Source organism: Camelus bactrianus, chromosome 28 (genome assembly GCF_048773025.1).
Source record: "Camelus bactrianus isolate YW-2024 breed Bactrian camel chromosome 28, ASM4877302v1, whole genome shotgun sequence".
NCBI classification, from domain to species: Eukaryota; Metazoa; Chordata; class Mammalia; order Artiodactyla; family Camelidae; genus Camelus; species Camelus bactrianus.
In genome coordinates, this window is record NC_133566.1 from 18,223,535 (window position 1) to 18,238,772 (window position 15,238).

At 49.3% G+C, this 15,238-nt stretch overlaps 1 long non-coding RNA gene across 2 annotated transcripts; it reads left to right on the forward strand.

Annotated features, from left to right (window-relative positions):
- The first annotated feature begins 359 nt into the window (after positions 1 to 359).
- Positions 360 to 14,431, forward strand: LOC105072128 (uncharacterized). 2 transcript variants are annotated; one of them, XR_006726371.2, is made up of 3 exons: positions 360 to 454; positions 8,360 to 8,488; positions 10,105 to 14,431. It is a non-coding gene; the product is annotated as an uncharacterized LOC105072128 (long non-coding RNA). The 2 variants fall into 2 exon arrangements; XR_012503009.1 differs by having other exon boundaries at positions 362 to 454; positions 8,248 to 8,488.
- The last annotated feature ends 807 nt before the right edge of the window (positions 14,432 to 15,238 follow it).

The window sequence follows — 15,238 nt, forward strand, 5'->3', positions numbered from 1 at the left end:
CCCAACGACCCTCCTGGCTACCCCGTTGTGCTGCCTTCCCTGACCTGGTAAAGAACCTGCATCCAACATCTCGCCACTTCGAGTCAGAAAGAAATGCAACCCAAGGGCTAGCATTTCAGCCCTGGCCTTGTGAAATGGGACCATTTCCTTTCTCTGCGCTTCAGTCTCCCCTTCTGTAGGATGTGGGTGCGGGTGGGAGGTGGGGAAGGTGAGATCTGCTTCGTAGCCTTGTTGTGAGGATGAATAGAATTATGAATGTAAAAGCCCTTTGAATACTGCAGCTCTGTACCAGAGTTAATTATTAGTAGACAACAAAGGCAGGGCAATACTTCCAAGAAGGGCAGAGTTAAAACTCCTCTGAAATTTTGCTGTAGAAGTAGGTTGCTTTAATCTGTTCCCAGCGGCACCGTGAGTTCTTCAAACAGCCCTGTGTGAGCCACTGGGTGATGGACAGGTGAGCGGCAGAGCAGGAAAGGGCCAGTGAACACGTGCTATGGGTGCAGGGTGGGTGTGGGGGTGCTGGGGGGTGGGGGTGCTGGTGAGGGGCGCAGTGAATAGTCTTTGACCCAGAGAGAGCAGAGCCGATGGCGGGGTGGTGGGGGGCAGCCCCCAGGCAGAGCATCTGTCCCCAGTGACTTCAGGGTCAGGTGCTCAGGGCACCACCCTCCCCACCCCCCAGACTCATCTAGTTGTGCCACAGCCACGCAGGATTTCTACCCTGTCCCCACACCTCAGGAAATGGCCGACAGCCTGCCCTGAGGCCTCTGGGTGGCTGTGGCCAGAGAATCAATCATTAATTACCCCAGCTCCTCCCCGCCCCCCACCACCAGGCTTTCAAAACACAGACATAGAAATACAGGTCCTGGCAGGTGAGAGGAAAGTGGAAAAGCAGTTTGGAAAAAGCCACCGGTGGCATCTGTCCAGTTGGTTGGAGATGTGTCCTGGGCACCGGTCTCTGGAGCTTGCTGCCCACCCCACAGCACCTTCGTGGCTGCTGCCTGGGCCGCTGGTGAGGGAGGGAGACCTGCAATTTTCAGGGCTGAGTAGGAAAGCGCCTCCTTGGGGAAAAGGAAGTGACAGAAGGAAAGGAAAGGAACAATGTATAGAGGAGGTGACAAAGGTCACTTTTTTTTTCTCTTTTTAAAGTTTTTAAAAGTGACAAATAAGGACCCTTTTGCAGCCCATTTTGCAGGTGAGAAAACTGAGTCCCAGGAAAAGTGAATACCACGGCCAAGGTTACCCAGCTTGGTAGGTGGCTGACTCAATGCCCAAAAAAGCACTTGTGACTCAGGCCTTGCCTTAAATGTGGGAAATTTTGCTCGCCCCCGCCCAGTTCCCTCACTCCCCAGCACCTTCTCCGCCTCCCATTAGAAAGGAAGGTTCTGGATCCCAAGGAGTGGTCAGGGTGAGGTCAGACTCCCATAGCCAGAAAACTTTTCCTGCCACAGGAAAGGAGATCAGCTCATCCAGCAGGAATGCCCTCCCCTTGGCCAGGCCCCTCAGTCCAGCCCAGAGCGGCGGGAGTCAGGACACAGGAATCCTCTCAGGCCAGCGCCAGGGCACCCGAGCGGGCTGCTGTCCTGACAGCTGCTCTTGGAGAGGCGCCAAGGAAAAAACCCAGGTCCAGGGCTTTTCAACAGACTCAGGGTTGGCTTTGTTCTCAGTGGCCTTGGAACGCCAAGGGTTCCTGCTGTTGGCACAAACCACAGAACAGAGCGTGGGCTCCCCTAACCCTGGCAGTGCCCAGGGCCCTGATGAAAGGACCAGAGAGCCTGGTGGGGGCAAAGGGGAGAAGCTGAGGGACAGAGAAGAATCAGGAGCTCTCACCTGCCTCTTGCCCCCGCAGCCTTCACTGCCTGCCCCCTGGAAGGTTTCCCATATTCTGAGCTGAGCAATCCTGGGCACTTTGCCGTGCTTTGGGCCTTGGCTGGCCTCAAGACTCTCCTCCCTTCTTGCATTCTGCTGCAGACCCTACCGTCCCTGCCTTCCCTGTGTTTCAAGGAACAGCCTGAGGGTTTAGAGCTTTGGATCCCTTTTTTGTCTCCATGCACCAGTGTCCCAGCGATGCCTCCATCCTGTCCCCATCAGAGGGTGGACACACCATCATGCGGAGGGGATGCTGAGCATGGCTTTTCCTTCTAATAACAACAGTTACCTCCACTGTTATTTACTAAGCACTAAAAGCCAGGCACTGTTGAGTGCCTTACCTATCACCCGACTTACTTTCCACAACACCCAGTGAAACCCAGTTTTGAGGCAACAGGCGCATAGAGGTTGCTCTGGGTCATCACCAGAGGTTGCTATTGGACGGTGAAGCCAGGATCTGAACGCAGGCTCACGTAGGACCTGAGGCAGCCTTCTCTCCCCTCCCACGTGGGCTGTTTACAGGGCATGGACAGCTGTAATAGCTCCAGGAAAGCTACTGGGAACACACTAGAAAACAAACTAGAAAAAGTGTCTTGTTTGTCAGTTTCAGGGGCCGTCAGTGGCCTGTTGGCAGGAAGCTTGACCCCTAGTAACTAGTTCTTCCTAAGCACAGAGAGGCCAGGTGAATGAAAGAATGAAAAAAGAAATCAGGGCTGGGGTCACAGCGAGTCCTGCCTCTCCCCTTAACTGAATCCCCACGCATTTGGGAAATCCCATGGAAAAAAGTGTAGACACAAAACACATTTGCGGCGAGAATGAGTTAATCATCCGCCTACATGTTGTCTTTTCCTTTTTATTTTTCCTGCTTTTGCAGCTTCCTGGAGGTATAATTGACAAATAAAACGATAAGATACTTAAGGTGTAGATCGTGGTGATTTGATACACATTGTGAAAGGATTCTGGCTGTCTGGTTAATTAACATACCATCATCTCTTTTATTTGTTTATTTGTTTTGGTGAGAATGTCTAAGTTCTACTCTCAGTAAATTTCAATTATACAATACAGGGTTATCAACTATAGTCACCATGCTTTACATTAGATCCTCAGGCCTTAAACCTATACATTTTTCTAAATTAAAAAAAAAATTCTTCCCATTGTTAGGCACGTCATCTTTACATAAGGTAGTGTTTCCTTTACTTTGTCCTAAACACCTCTCCTTTGAAGCTCAGGAAATGCGCTGTGGCCAGGGTAGTTTCTGTTTGCTTCATCCACAGTCCCTCTCACCTTACAGACTTTCATCCCGTTGCTCCAAGACTTCAGTTTTTCAAGTAGAATCCTTTCCCTCAGGCTCGGTCCAGGGGAGAGAGCCCAGAGTGTTGGAGAAGGATCTTCTCCCAGTTGGATCCTGGCCCCCGCCTCGTCACAAGGCAGAGAAAGGGTACAAGTCATGATTCTCTGTGGGGCTGGGAATCTGGCGCTCAAAGCTGGAATCCTGCACAGTCCTATACTGGCTGTGTGACCTTGTGCCAAGCACCCAACTTCTCTGAGCTGGAGTTTCTGAGTCTGAGAAGTGAGACTGATAATGGTGCTTCTCTTGTATCAGACAGCGAGCTCAGTAACCGTTAGTGACTGGAAGTAAAATTTGCCACAATACAGATGATAGAGATGGACCTTGGGGTGCCACGGGCACCACACTCAGGATGCCGGGAGATGCTGAGAGATTCCAAAGGGTGGTAGGGTGAGGGCACTGGGAAGAAGAGCCAAACTGGTAGTTCCTAGGACTGCCGGAACCCAGGCTCCCCAGGCGCGTGTGAGCTGCTTCCTTCCTGCACCCACAGGTGGGGTACAAACCCACTCTGGGGATGCCCAAGACTGTGCTCGTGGACCAGGTCTTCTCTGTTCCCTGAGGGGCTGCCAAGTTCTTCAGCCTGAGCACTCTCCTCCCAGAGACTGTTCCCATGGCTCCAGAGGGTAGAGGCCGGAGCATAAGGCCCCTTCCTTCCTTCCTTCCTTTCCTTCCTTCCTTCCTTCCTCCCTCCCTCCCTCCCTCCCTCTCTTTCTTTCTTTCTTTCTTTCTTTCTTTCTTTCTTTCTTTCTTTCTTTCTTTCTTTCTTTCTTTCTTTCTTTCTTTCTTTCTTTCCTTACTTACTTGTTTACTTTTCACTTATACACATAATAGATCATAAATAATTTAAACAGTCATGATAAATGTCTCCTTTCTTCCAGCCTTTAGCCTGAGGTAACCCCATTACCTATTCAATATTTGTCCTTCGGACCTTTTCTAGTCATACTTTACGTCTGTAGCTGTAGAATTAATGACCTGTTGCTTTTAGTGGTGTGTGTTTTAGCCTACGTAGTAGTGTATCGGAAGTGAGCTTTGCTCAGTGAGTTGCTTTCGTTCACTGAGCGATGTCTCCAATACCTTTGCGCTTCAGGGTGTAGAGCTCCACCTGGTCCTTTTAAACGTCTCCATCAGAGTCCAAAAGGTGAATGAGATCTAGTCTAAGCAACCGTCTCCCTTTGGAAGAATATTTATCTTTCATCTTTTCCTCATCAAAATTGTTCTGCAATGAACTCTCTGTGCTCATGTGGGGATATCTTCCTGGAGAACTTGATAATGAGAAATGGGATGGTGGGAGTGCGGGATGGGCACCTTTAAAACAGGCACGGGCTGATCGGCTTCCCACCAGTGCAGGCTGGCTTCTCTTTTCATGGCTCTTGAATACCCCTTTCAGGATGGAAGATAAGCAGGTCAGAGAGACTAAGAAGCTGCCTGTGAGGTCTCCCGATCCAGGGTCATTGTCACCCTCCAGGCAGGCAGTGTCCAGGGTATACAGAAGCTCCAAATTGATCATCCTGCCTGAGGATTGTTCATCCTGAGAACATTCTGGACTGTCTCAAACTTATCAGGGAATCAAGAGATGGTAAATTTCAGCTCCCTGGGAACCTCAAGGCCACCTTCACAGGTCAAATTGGATGACTTTTCAGTGTTATAGTCTCTCCTTCAAGATTCAAGAGACTTGGCACTCAGCCTCTCCATTCCAGAGCCTGTGGAGTTGTGAGACACCTAGGTTTATGCCACAGTCCTGCCCTGAGCTGTGTGATCTTGGGAAAGTCACTCACCCACTCTGATTTTCAGGTTCCTCATACTTAGTAAAAGAAAAAAAAGTGCATATACTATTCACATCCTATCAGCAGGGTGGTGTGAGAGTGATTTGTTAACTGTTAAGAAATGTGATAAAGCAGTGATGATGTTGAATATAATGCCCAGGGTAACCTTGCCAGGAGAGCAGGAGAGCCCTATGTCTTTCCCTCCCCCCCCCTTCCCTCCTCTTCTTCCTTTAGGCATGTGCCTAAAGTTGCCCAGGATTTTGGATTTCAAATCCTGCCCTGATCTGGATAGGGCACAGATAGCATCCTTGCGCTAAGCAACAGAGGAACACTGACCAGGATGAAGGAGGGAGTGGACAGTTACACAAGGGGTACCTACATATGCCTCTATATAGGACAGTAAGAAAAGAGGATTGGCCGAGAGTCAGGAGGTTACAGTCCCAGACTTGGGACTGAGGCTGCGGGACCTCGGGGAGGTCACTCAGCTTAACTGGGCCTTGGTGTCCCCAGCTCTGTAAAAAAAGGCTAAGCACTGGGGCAGAGGAGTATTCTGCAGGGATGTGTCCTGAGCAGAAAACACACAGTACCTCTGCACTCATGTTTCTCATGTTCAGCACAAAGTTCCTAAGGACATCTTCCTTGCTAACATTACTGGCTCTTACGAACCCACGTGTGTGCAAGTATTTTGAAACTCCGTAAGTTGTACTAACACTATATAGACCAATACAACTCTCTACAGTGATTAAATGCTATCTCATCCATTATTTAATACATTTGTTAGGACATGCATGCATTGCTACATATTGCTACGTGTATCTGCTGTATAATAACATATAAAACTATATATTACATAATACATATTTCTATATATAATTATATACATACATATATATGGATGAAATTCCAGTATATTCCAATTCATATTCAGTGGCTCCCTAGCTTACTCAGAGGAAATGACAGCATTCCTAAGGCCCTCTAAAGTCCGCTGTATCAGCACGTGCCACTCCATCACTTCCCTCAAGCGTCTCCTCCTCTTCTCTTTATCCTGCTCCAGCCACATGGACCTTGCATGCTTCACCCGCACCAGGCTTGCTCTCGCCCTGGACCTTCCCTGGTTAGCCTGGTGCTCGCCCCCTCGCCTCCAAGTCTTGACCCCAATCACTTCTCAGTGAGCCCTTCTCCAGCCCTGCTGTGGCAACCCTCTCCCCACTTGTTATCCTTGTTACTCTGCTGTATTTGTCTCTACCATCTGACATATTACGTGTGTCACTTATTTATTTGTTTATCACCTGCCCCCGCCCCCCCCAGGAGCAGGTAAGTGGCACGAGGGCGGGGCGTTCCCGCTGGTTGCGCACTTCTGTGTCCTCCGTGCCCAGAGCAGTGCCTGGCATATAGGAGGAGCTCAGTAAACATTTGCAATTGTGTGAGTGTTTGATGGGGCGATGTCAGCAGCAGGATAACAAATGCCCTCATTGTGATGGTGTGGTGCTGGGCACTGGGCACACAGCAGCTAACAGCATGAACACTGGCCCGAAGTCTCAGCTTGCATGCCCCTCATTGGTTCCTGACAGGTAGGGGGTGGAAGCAGAAACTCAGAAGTCCTTCAGTTTCCCCCTGGGGAATGTTGCCTGCCTCTCTCTCTTCTTTGTTTTGGGCAGCTGATGATCCTCCGAGGAGAATCTGGGTGGGATCAGTTCTTGGCCAGGGTCAGTGGGAAGTGTAGAGGGAGTCACCTTCCTTTCCTCTGGATCCCAAGGAAAGTGAGAGACAGCCAGACCACCTTCCTCCTCTTTGGCATTCAGTTCTGCCATCGAGGGCTCCAAATCTCTGGGCAAATGTCATAGCACCTGCGGCCTAAGGGACATGTGACCATGTGAGCACTGCTGAGTTGCAACAAGCCACACAATTAGGTCATTGTGCTAAACATGCAGATCCCCCTGCCAAGCCACCTCCCCCTCATTCCATCACAGCCAGAACTTTTTGGGGCCCTGATTTACAGGGGCCCAAACCTGGGAGGGTGTTGTCCCAGTGGTCCTGGGGGCGGAGGGGGTCTCTTCTGTCAGACCCACTTACTCTGGCCTGCTCTGAGAGCCAGGAGGAGGAGAAGGGAGAAGGAAACAATAAACCCACGTTGGCTTCAGGCCCCACGAGGAGTTGCAGACTGTTACTCTTTGACTCTTGGTGACACTTTGGCATTAATCATTGTCCTCCAGCCTTTGCGTGGTAAAGACTGTTGATCACTGACTTGGATTTTTTAGAAATCCAAAGGTTTTCCTCCTGTAGTGACTGTCCAGGAATTCCCATGAAGTCCCCTCCTGGAGAAAGTTCTTCTTCCACAGCATTGATCAGCAGCAGGCCCCTGGACAAGGATTTAGGGCTACTGAACTCTGGGTGAAGACTGCTAAGCTCAGAGAGAGCTTGGAGGGGTGGGTTTCTGGGGAGCTGGGCCAAGCTACCAGGGGGTACATCTCAGGTTTCCCACTTATAAGCAGAGTGACCTTAGACAAGCTACCTAAACTCTCTGAGCCTTAGCTTTCTCATCAATGAAATGGGTATGATGGTGTCTATCACACACGACTGTAGATGATCTTAAATGAAACAAGGTCTGTAAAACATTGGCCAGCACAACAGGGATGTATTTGTACAAGGACAGTAGTGAGGGGTTGTAGTGAGGGGTTGTACAGGGCTCTGTACTGTGGTGACACTCAGGCAAAGCTCACTGGCAGGTTTCACTTCACAGGCATTCAGTGACTATCAGGGATCACCTCCTGCTTGGTGATCTTTTTTTGATCTTGATCTTTTTTTCATTATAGGTGATTCTAAGGGTGGGGGCATGGTGAGAGAGCATTCAGCTTGGTGGCCACAGCAACCTTGATTTTCATAGCCAGGTGAATGAGGACTATTCCTTTGCTTGGTACACTGCAAGATTATTTTTTAAAAGGGTCTGAATTTATTATTATTATTGTTATTTTTAATGGAAGTCCTGGGGATTGAACCCAGGATGTCCTGCGTGCTAAGCAGGCACTCTCCTACTGAGCTGTGCCCTCCCCTCTCCTGCAAGATTCCTGAATGTCTGGTAAGTTGAGTACAAAAAAAGAGGCAAATCTGAATCAAGGATCTTGAAGTCATCCAGGACCACCTTGGGTTCTGGGTACTCATTATGGGTTCAAAGATCCCAGTTCTGCTTTGCCCCAATCCTCAGCAACGTTTCCATAAAGAGAGAGGGAGAGACAGCAAACAGCACTGACCCTTCTCCATTTTACTTTGCAGGAAAGATGTTGGTCTAGAGACTGGGACCCCAGGTACCCGAGATGCCCTTGTCCATAACTCTGGCTCTTAGGACCCAGCAGGTGATTTCTGCATCCCATGTTTTGTCTCTCAGGAATCATCCTCCAGGGGAACACACACTCCCCCACCAGTGTGAAGAGAGGTCTGGGCATCAGCCTGGGAGCATAGCAATTACTGAGCACCTCCTCTGGGAGCATCAACGATGTGTTGGGTGCTGTCCAAGGTACTGTGCATACGCCGTTTCCACCATTCTGGGTTGCCCTTATCCCTAAAGAAAAGAGCTTGAGACCTTGAACTTTGAAGTCAGATGGTCTTGGAGGCTTGGCTCTGCCACTTATTGTAGGGCTTTGACAGGTGATTTAGCCCTCCTAGGGCCTCAGTGGCAGAGATGGGCATAATTAGAACACCTACATTTCAAAGGTGTGTGAGGATTAAATGAGGTAAGTGAAGCATATGGCCCAGGGCTTAAGTGCTCTGCACATTTTGAGGAGGATGATGATGATGATGATGGTGATGATGATGATGATGATGGTGATGACGATGATGATGATGATGATGGTGATGACGACAATGGTGATGACGATGATGGTGATGATGGTGATGATGGTGATGGTGATGGTGATGATGATGACAATGACGATGATGATGATGGTGATGACGATGATGGTGATGATGGTGATGGTGATGATGATGATGACGATGACGATGATGATGATGGTGATGACGATGATGGTGATGACGATGATGGTGATGATGATGATGGTGATGATGATCATGGCGATAATGATAATGATGGTGATGATGGTGATGATGGTGATGATGGTGATGATGATGATGGTGATGATGATCATGGCGATAATGATAATGATGGTGATGATGGTGATGATGGTGATGGTGATAATGATGGTGATGATGGTGATGATGATAGTGATGATGATGAAGTAGTGTGGGCTCTAAAAGGCTCCCCTGGATGCTACTCTTGGCCTCATTGCTACTTGGAATTTCCAGCTGGCAGCAGAAGGGCCCCGACATTGGCAGTCTGGAGAGCCTGGCTCTATTTCTCACTGGCCTGATCATTTGGGGCCAATTATTTCCTTCAGACAATGACTCTGGGGTCTGAGAGTTGTGTGCTGGGGTGCTGAGCCAGTGGCACAAACTCAGAACTATTCCAAAGGACAGAAAGGCCCCACTCCTCCAGGCACCCAGGCCTTGCCCCAGGGCAGCCGGGGAGGCCAACTCCTCTTGTGGAGGAGGTTGGGGGGAGGTTATGAGAGGAGGGGCCTCAAGCAAAGGTCGAGCCCGGTGTGGACTGGGCCGTCTTTCCCCCTCCCGCTCAGTAGGGCCCAGACTTGCTGTAGTTCCCCGCTCCTCCCATAGACTAGGTCTCCAGGTGTCTTCCTTTAATTAAAGATATTTAGCCTTCCGCTACACTGGCCTTCATTTGCATGGGACCCTTCCCTTTATGCAGCCTCAGTATCAGAATGAGCCAGGAGTTAAAGGAGCATCACTGTGCGGTGCCTCGGGAAGGCGGGGCTGAGCCTTCTGCGGCCCGGGTTCCCTGCGCATGCCTCAGGGACTCCGCACGGTGGTGGGCGGGGAGCTGCCAGCTTTCCAGCCCCTGGGCTGCCTGCCTGGCTCCTAGGCAGCTTCCCAAGCCCGCGCCTCCTTCTTTAAAGCACATTTACATACAGAGGGGGTCTGCCAGGGTCCCTGAAGCCAGGGCGGGGGTTCTCTGTGTCTTGGCAGCCTCAGGGCTGGTCCCCCATGGTGCTGAATCCGCCAGGAAGGCAGGTCACCCACGTTTGCGGGGCACTGGACTGAGTCCCTGTGGTATTTCAGGACACGTCACAACTATCCTGAAGGAACTGAGTGCTGATCAGGAGATTGTATTGGACATTATACAAAGAACCAGGATGTCCGGTAGAAGATGGTTAAAAACTGCAGGAAGTCTTCATTTGAGAGCACCTCAGCTCAGAGGAAAGCAGCACCTGACCTGCCAGCCAACGCCAGACACTTACTGATCAGGATTAAAAAGAAGATTTCTGATGCTTAGAAGCATCAGGCGAACTCACCTAGGGCACGTAGTGGGCTGAAACCCAGGTGGGCTGGTTCCCACCTTTCCCCACTCAGGAGGAGAGGGAGTTCCACTCTGGGGGGACCAGACTTCTTCTGCCCCAGGCGCTCATGCTCTAGTGAGAAGATAAGCCACCGACCTGGAGACTCTAGATCAAGGTCTTTGCTTCTGATCCCATAGTGGCCTCTACCTCATGGGTCTGGCTTCCTCAAGACCTTCTACCAGCCTGCTCAGAGCCCCACTTACTTAAGTCTCCTCCATGGTCATTCCTATACGCTCCTCCCCACTCCGGCTGCCCCAGTGTCTCAAGGCCAGGGGGACAAACAGAGTGAACACTCTTCTGTGTGGCAGGTCCAGTCCCTACAGATAAGGGAGAGGAGACCAGACAGGGCTTCTTTATCTCTGATAGGTTGTTATGTCTTTTCCCAGATTGATTCTGAAGATTCACCTCCCAACTGCTAAGAACGAGCTCTTCCTTTTCTGCAACTCCTTTCTCATTTCCTTAGACTAGGAGACAGGCACCATGAGGTGGGGAACGGGGGGCTACTGTGATTTCTTCCACGCAGTGTCTAGCACAGAGTAGACAGCAAATAATGAATGAACGAATGGGTTCAGAATTAGACTCAGCCTTTCGTGTTAAAGACAGAAGAGGAAAGAGACCTGGACCAAAATGTGGAAGGGCTCAGAACCTCTTATTCCCTGGCTGCTGTCCCAATGATGCTTTAGTCTTCTTGAATGTAAACCCTGGGGGCTGTCATGACATCAGCCCCTCCTGCAATGCTCCAGAGGGAAGCAGAAAACATTCTCACTCACTTTATCACATGCAGCCTCTGGAACTGGGAGCCCCAGTGATTCCTTTGCCTTCTGGAGCCAGCCCAGACAGTCAGTCAGTTAACACTATTCTAGGCCCAGGAGATGGTGGGGTAAGCTGAGGATTTCCTTTAGAGGTATGCTTTCAGGGCAAGATTTTTAGTAGCTCACTCCTCTTCCCTACCAGATGGTGAAGGACATGGAAGATAAAAGTTTTTCATTTGCATTTTCTGGGCCATGCATCCTGAAGTGGGGTGAGCCCCACGTGCCTTTCTCCCTCTCCCTCGCCGTGTGTGCTCTGCTGAACTGGGGGAGGCAGGAGACTGCTGTGAAGGATGGAAGCAACAACACCCACAGAGCACTTTCCAGTAACTCTGCTATCTCATAGCACTCCCAAAAAGGACTGGGGAGGTGTTGATCAATTTCACAGATGAGCAAAGTGAGGCTCTGATGGGCCAACATACCCAAGGTCCCCGAACTACTGAGTGTCGGGGTCAGGATTTGGACCCAGGCTCTCTGATTCCAGAGACTGGGGCTGGAGGTGGGGGGAGACCATCTGGAAAGCAAATGGAGCCTGGTCATGGCTCTTGAGTCTTCAGGCTTTGCCCTCCTGGATAAAGAATACTTGAAAGAACATCTTGCTTGAAATGACCCCCAATAAATCTCTCCTCTAATTAAGACACCGTGACTCTACAGGTGAATTAAAACACACACGTTTTTCTTGGGAAGAGTGTGAGTGTCAACCCAAAGGCCCATCAGACTTATTAGCAAACACCAGGCCGTTCGATCAGCTTGCTGTCACCCCGAAAGCAGAAAGCACCCCTCAGAGGCTGGATCTTTAGGGCAGGTGCCATTTGAAGGAGGTGCAGGGCTGACAGAAAGGTTACAATCTTCAGTGGTATTAGCAGTAACAGCACATCCAAGGTCAAGGTGGCGATATTCCCTCCGCGTTCCTTCCGAGTCACACCACACCTGGGTTGTGAGTTCAGTTCTAAGCATGACCTTCAAAATAGGAGGCTGAAAAAAAGAAACAGAGGGGACCAGAGGCACATAGAGAGGAACCCTCAACCATTCCCACCAAGGATGAATTAAAAGAATAAAGGATATTTTACCCAAGAAGAGAAGACTGAGGGTGAAATGGAAGTTGTGGCAAGGAACTGAGCCCTGCTCCCCCGTTGTTAACAACAATGTGAAGGCGACATCTTGCATGTGGATCCTTCAGCCCAAGTCCAGCCTTCAGATGACTGCCACTCTGGATGACAGCTTGACAGTAACCTCTGAGAAACACTGAGCCTGAACCATCCAGCTATGGCCAGGAGTGGGGTTGTTGAATCATAGTGTTAAGTCTCTTTTTAGTTTTTCAAGGAATCTTTATACTGTTTTCCATAGTGACTGCACCAAATTATATCCCCACCAAACAGTGTAGGAGGGCTCCCTTTTCTCCACACCCTCTCCAGCATTTATCGTTCGTGGGCTTTTTAATAATGGCCATTCTGACCAGTGTGAGGTGATGTCTCATCATAGTTTTGATTTGCATTTCTGTGATAATTAGCAATATTGAGCATCTTTTCTCGTGCCGGTTGGCCACTGGATGTCCTCTTTGGAGAAACTGAACTACCCAGCCATGGAGCTCCTGGATTCCTGGCCCTCAGCCACTGTGTGAGATAATAAACGTTTTTTGCTCTAAGCTGCTAAATTTGCAGCGATCTGTTACACAGCTCTGGATAACTAGCACTATACTCATTCTTCTGTCTGCTCGGAGAAATTCTGCTCTTGGCCGTAAGAGTGTTTTGTCAGCAGACTGCTCAGAGAATATTTTCACTGCTAGAGCGAAAAATAGAATTTCTTCTTCTTTCTTCTTTGGTCCTAAATTGACTGCTTTGAGCTTTGAACCTGCCTCTAGCACTGACGTGGAGATTGGTGAATTAACACACCAGTTCCTTCTCAATATTTTAAATGTAACTGTGACCGAACTCCCTGAGGAGGGTCCTCCCAGAAGCTAGTCTGGAGCCACCAGGGATGTTTCTCTGAGTCTAGTAGTTGCTGTATTCTGCTTTGGCTGGACCTTCTGGTTGAGAGAAAGGTCATCCTGGGGGAAGTCACATGGGATCTCCCAGAGAGAAGTCAGGAAAAAAAATGGCAGCAGTGGGGCTGAAGGGCAGCGGTTGAAGAAGGTGAAATTCACCTTTCAGAGTCAAAGAAAAAGAGAGAAAAAGCCCATCAGGCATCGAGCCTTCGTCCCTGCGTTTCCTCTCTGTGTGCACAGGTGTGTTTTTTCCTCTCACCATCTTGAGAATCTTCAAAGAACTAGAGGCCAGCATCAGCACAGGTCTTATTCATGGCTTTCCCCTTAATTCTGATTTCCTGTTACAGGATAGGAAGCTACAGTGTGGGTTAGGGGAGGGGAAGGGGCAACAAACATGCTGAGTCCCTGGGGACTAAGGCAAAGGAAGAAATGAGCCCAGGAGAAGCTGGTCTGGGTCGGTGAAGGAGATCTGAGCACTTCACGTGTCCTCATCGAGTTCCCGGACTGTTCCCTGCTGTTTCTTACTCTGCCTGTAATTCAGGTGGGTGCCACCAGGTGGAGAAGTGTCTGGACTGCAACCCCTTGACTCGTATGATTTCCCATGGGTGTGGGTGGCTGAGCAGGTAGGTTTAACCATCACGCTTCAAACTGTTCACAAAAATCACAAAATGCTCATTACTGAGAAAGGACTCCCCCACTAAAGAGAGTCGTAAATTTATGAAGTTACTTCTCACTAATCCTCTCCAGGTCTTTGCTGCCTCATCTTTAAAGTGGGTCAAGCAAAGTGCTTTCTAATGTCCAGCTCTGAAAGTCTAGGGTTCAGTTCCAGACCACCAAAATAAGGTGACTATCACAATAAAGTGAGTCACACAAGTTTTTTTGGTTTCCTAGTGCATGTAACAGTTCTGTTCACACTCTATTGTAGTCTATTAAGTGTGCAATCGCATTATGTCTAAAAAAGCAATGCACACAGCTTAATTTAAAAATACTTTGTTGCTAACCATCATTGGAAGCTTCAGTGTGTCTTTTTATTTTTGCAACAGTAACATCAAAGATAACTGATCATGGATCACCATAACAAATATAATAATAATGAGAAAGTTTGAAATACTGTGGCAATTACCAAAATGTGACACGGAGACATGAAGAGAGCGAGTGCCATTGGAAAAATGGTGCCGATAGACTTGCTTGACACAGGGTTGCCACGATAATTTGCAAAAAACACAGTATCTGTGATGTGCAATAAAGTACGCCTGCACTGGCCACAAACTGTGTGTGCTTTTTTGAATTCCTCCTTTCAGTCTCATTTGATGTCCATTCCCTTCTGCGTCATCCTTCCCCTTCCAGACCTGGCCACGCCTTGAGATTCGGTGTCTGGGTGGCCAAAGACTGAATGAAGCAATCCAGAAGTCCAGAAGCATTTGCTCACTGTTGGATACATCTTGATTGGTGGGAAATGAAAGACTAGAGGGAAATGGTCAGACAAATTCCTCTCCTTCTCCGCTCAGTAGATACTTGAAGATAGGATCTCTCTTTGCAACCCTTCTGGAGGAGCCCAGCACGCCAAGCCTCATGAGTGACCTGCAGTGTGTCTCCACAGCTGGTTGTGAAGTTGCCTCTAGCACAGTGCTTCACGTCGTCCCTTGCCTTCCTTCCACCTCGTCCTACCCCTCGCTGGCCTGGCTGTACCTTTCTCCCTTGCAAAGTGTCAGCCCTTCCATCCTTGCCCCAGGCTCGGGTTTCCATAGGGTTGAGGCTAATGCAGTCGAAATGCAGCAGGTGTGTTCATGTCTTCACATGCCATTCTCCTCTCTCTTATAAGGACACCAATCATACTGGGTTGAAGGCCCGTGGTGAGGACCTCATCTTACGTCTGCAAAGACCTTATTTCCAAATAAGGACACATTCACAGGTACCAGCGGTCAGGACATCACCAACTCTTTTTGGTGGAGTGGGGAGGGGACACAAACGTTCTTACCGCCAGGGATGCCTTGGCTTCTGGTTGTTAGATTTCTTCCCAGCCCCTGAAGGTCACCAATGTTGCATTCACTGGCTTTTCTCAG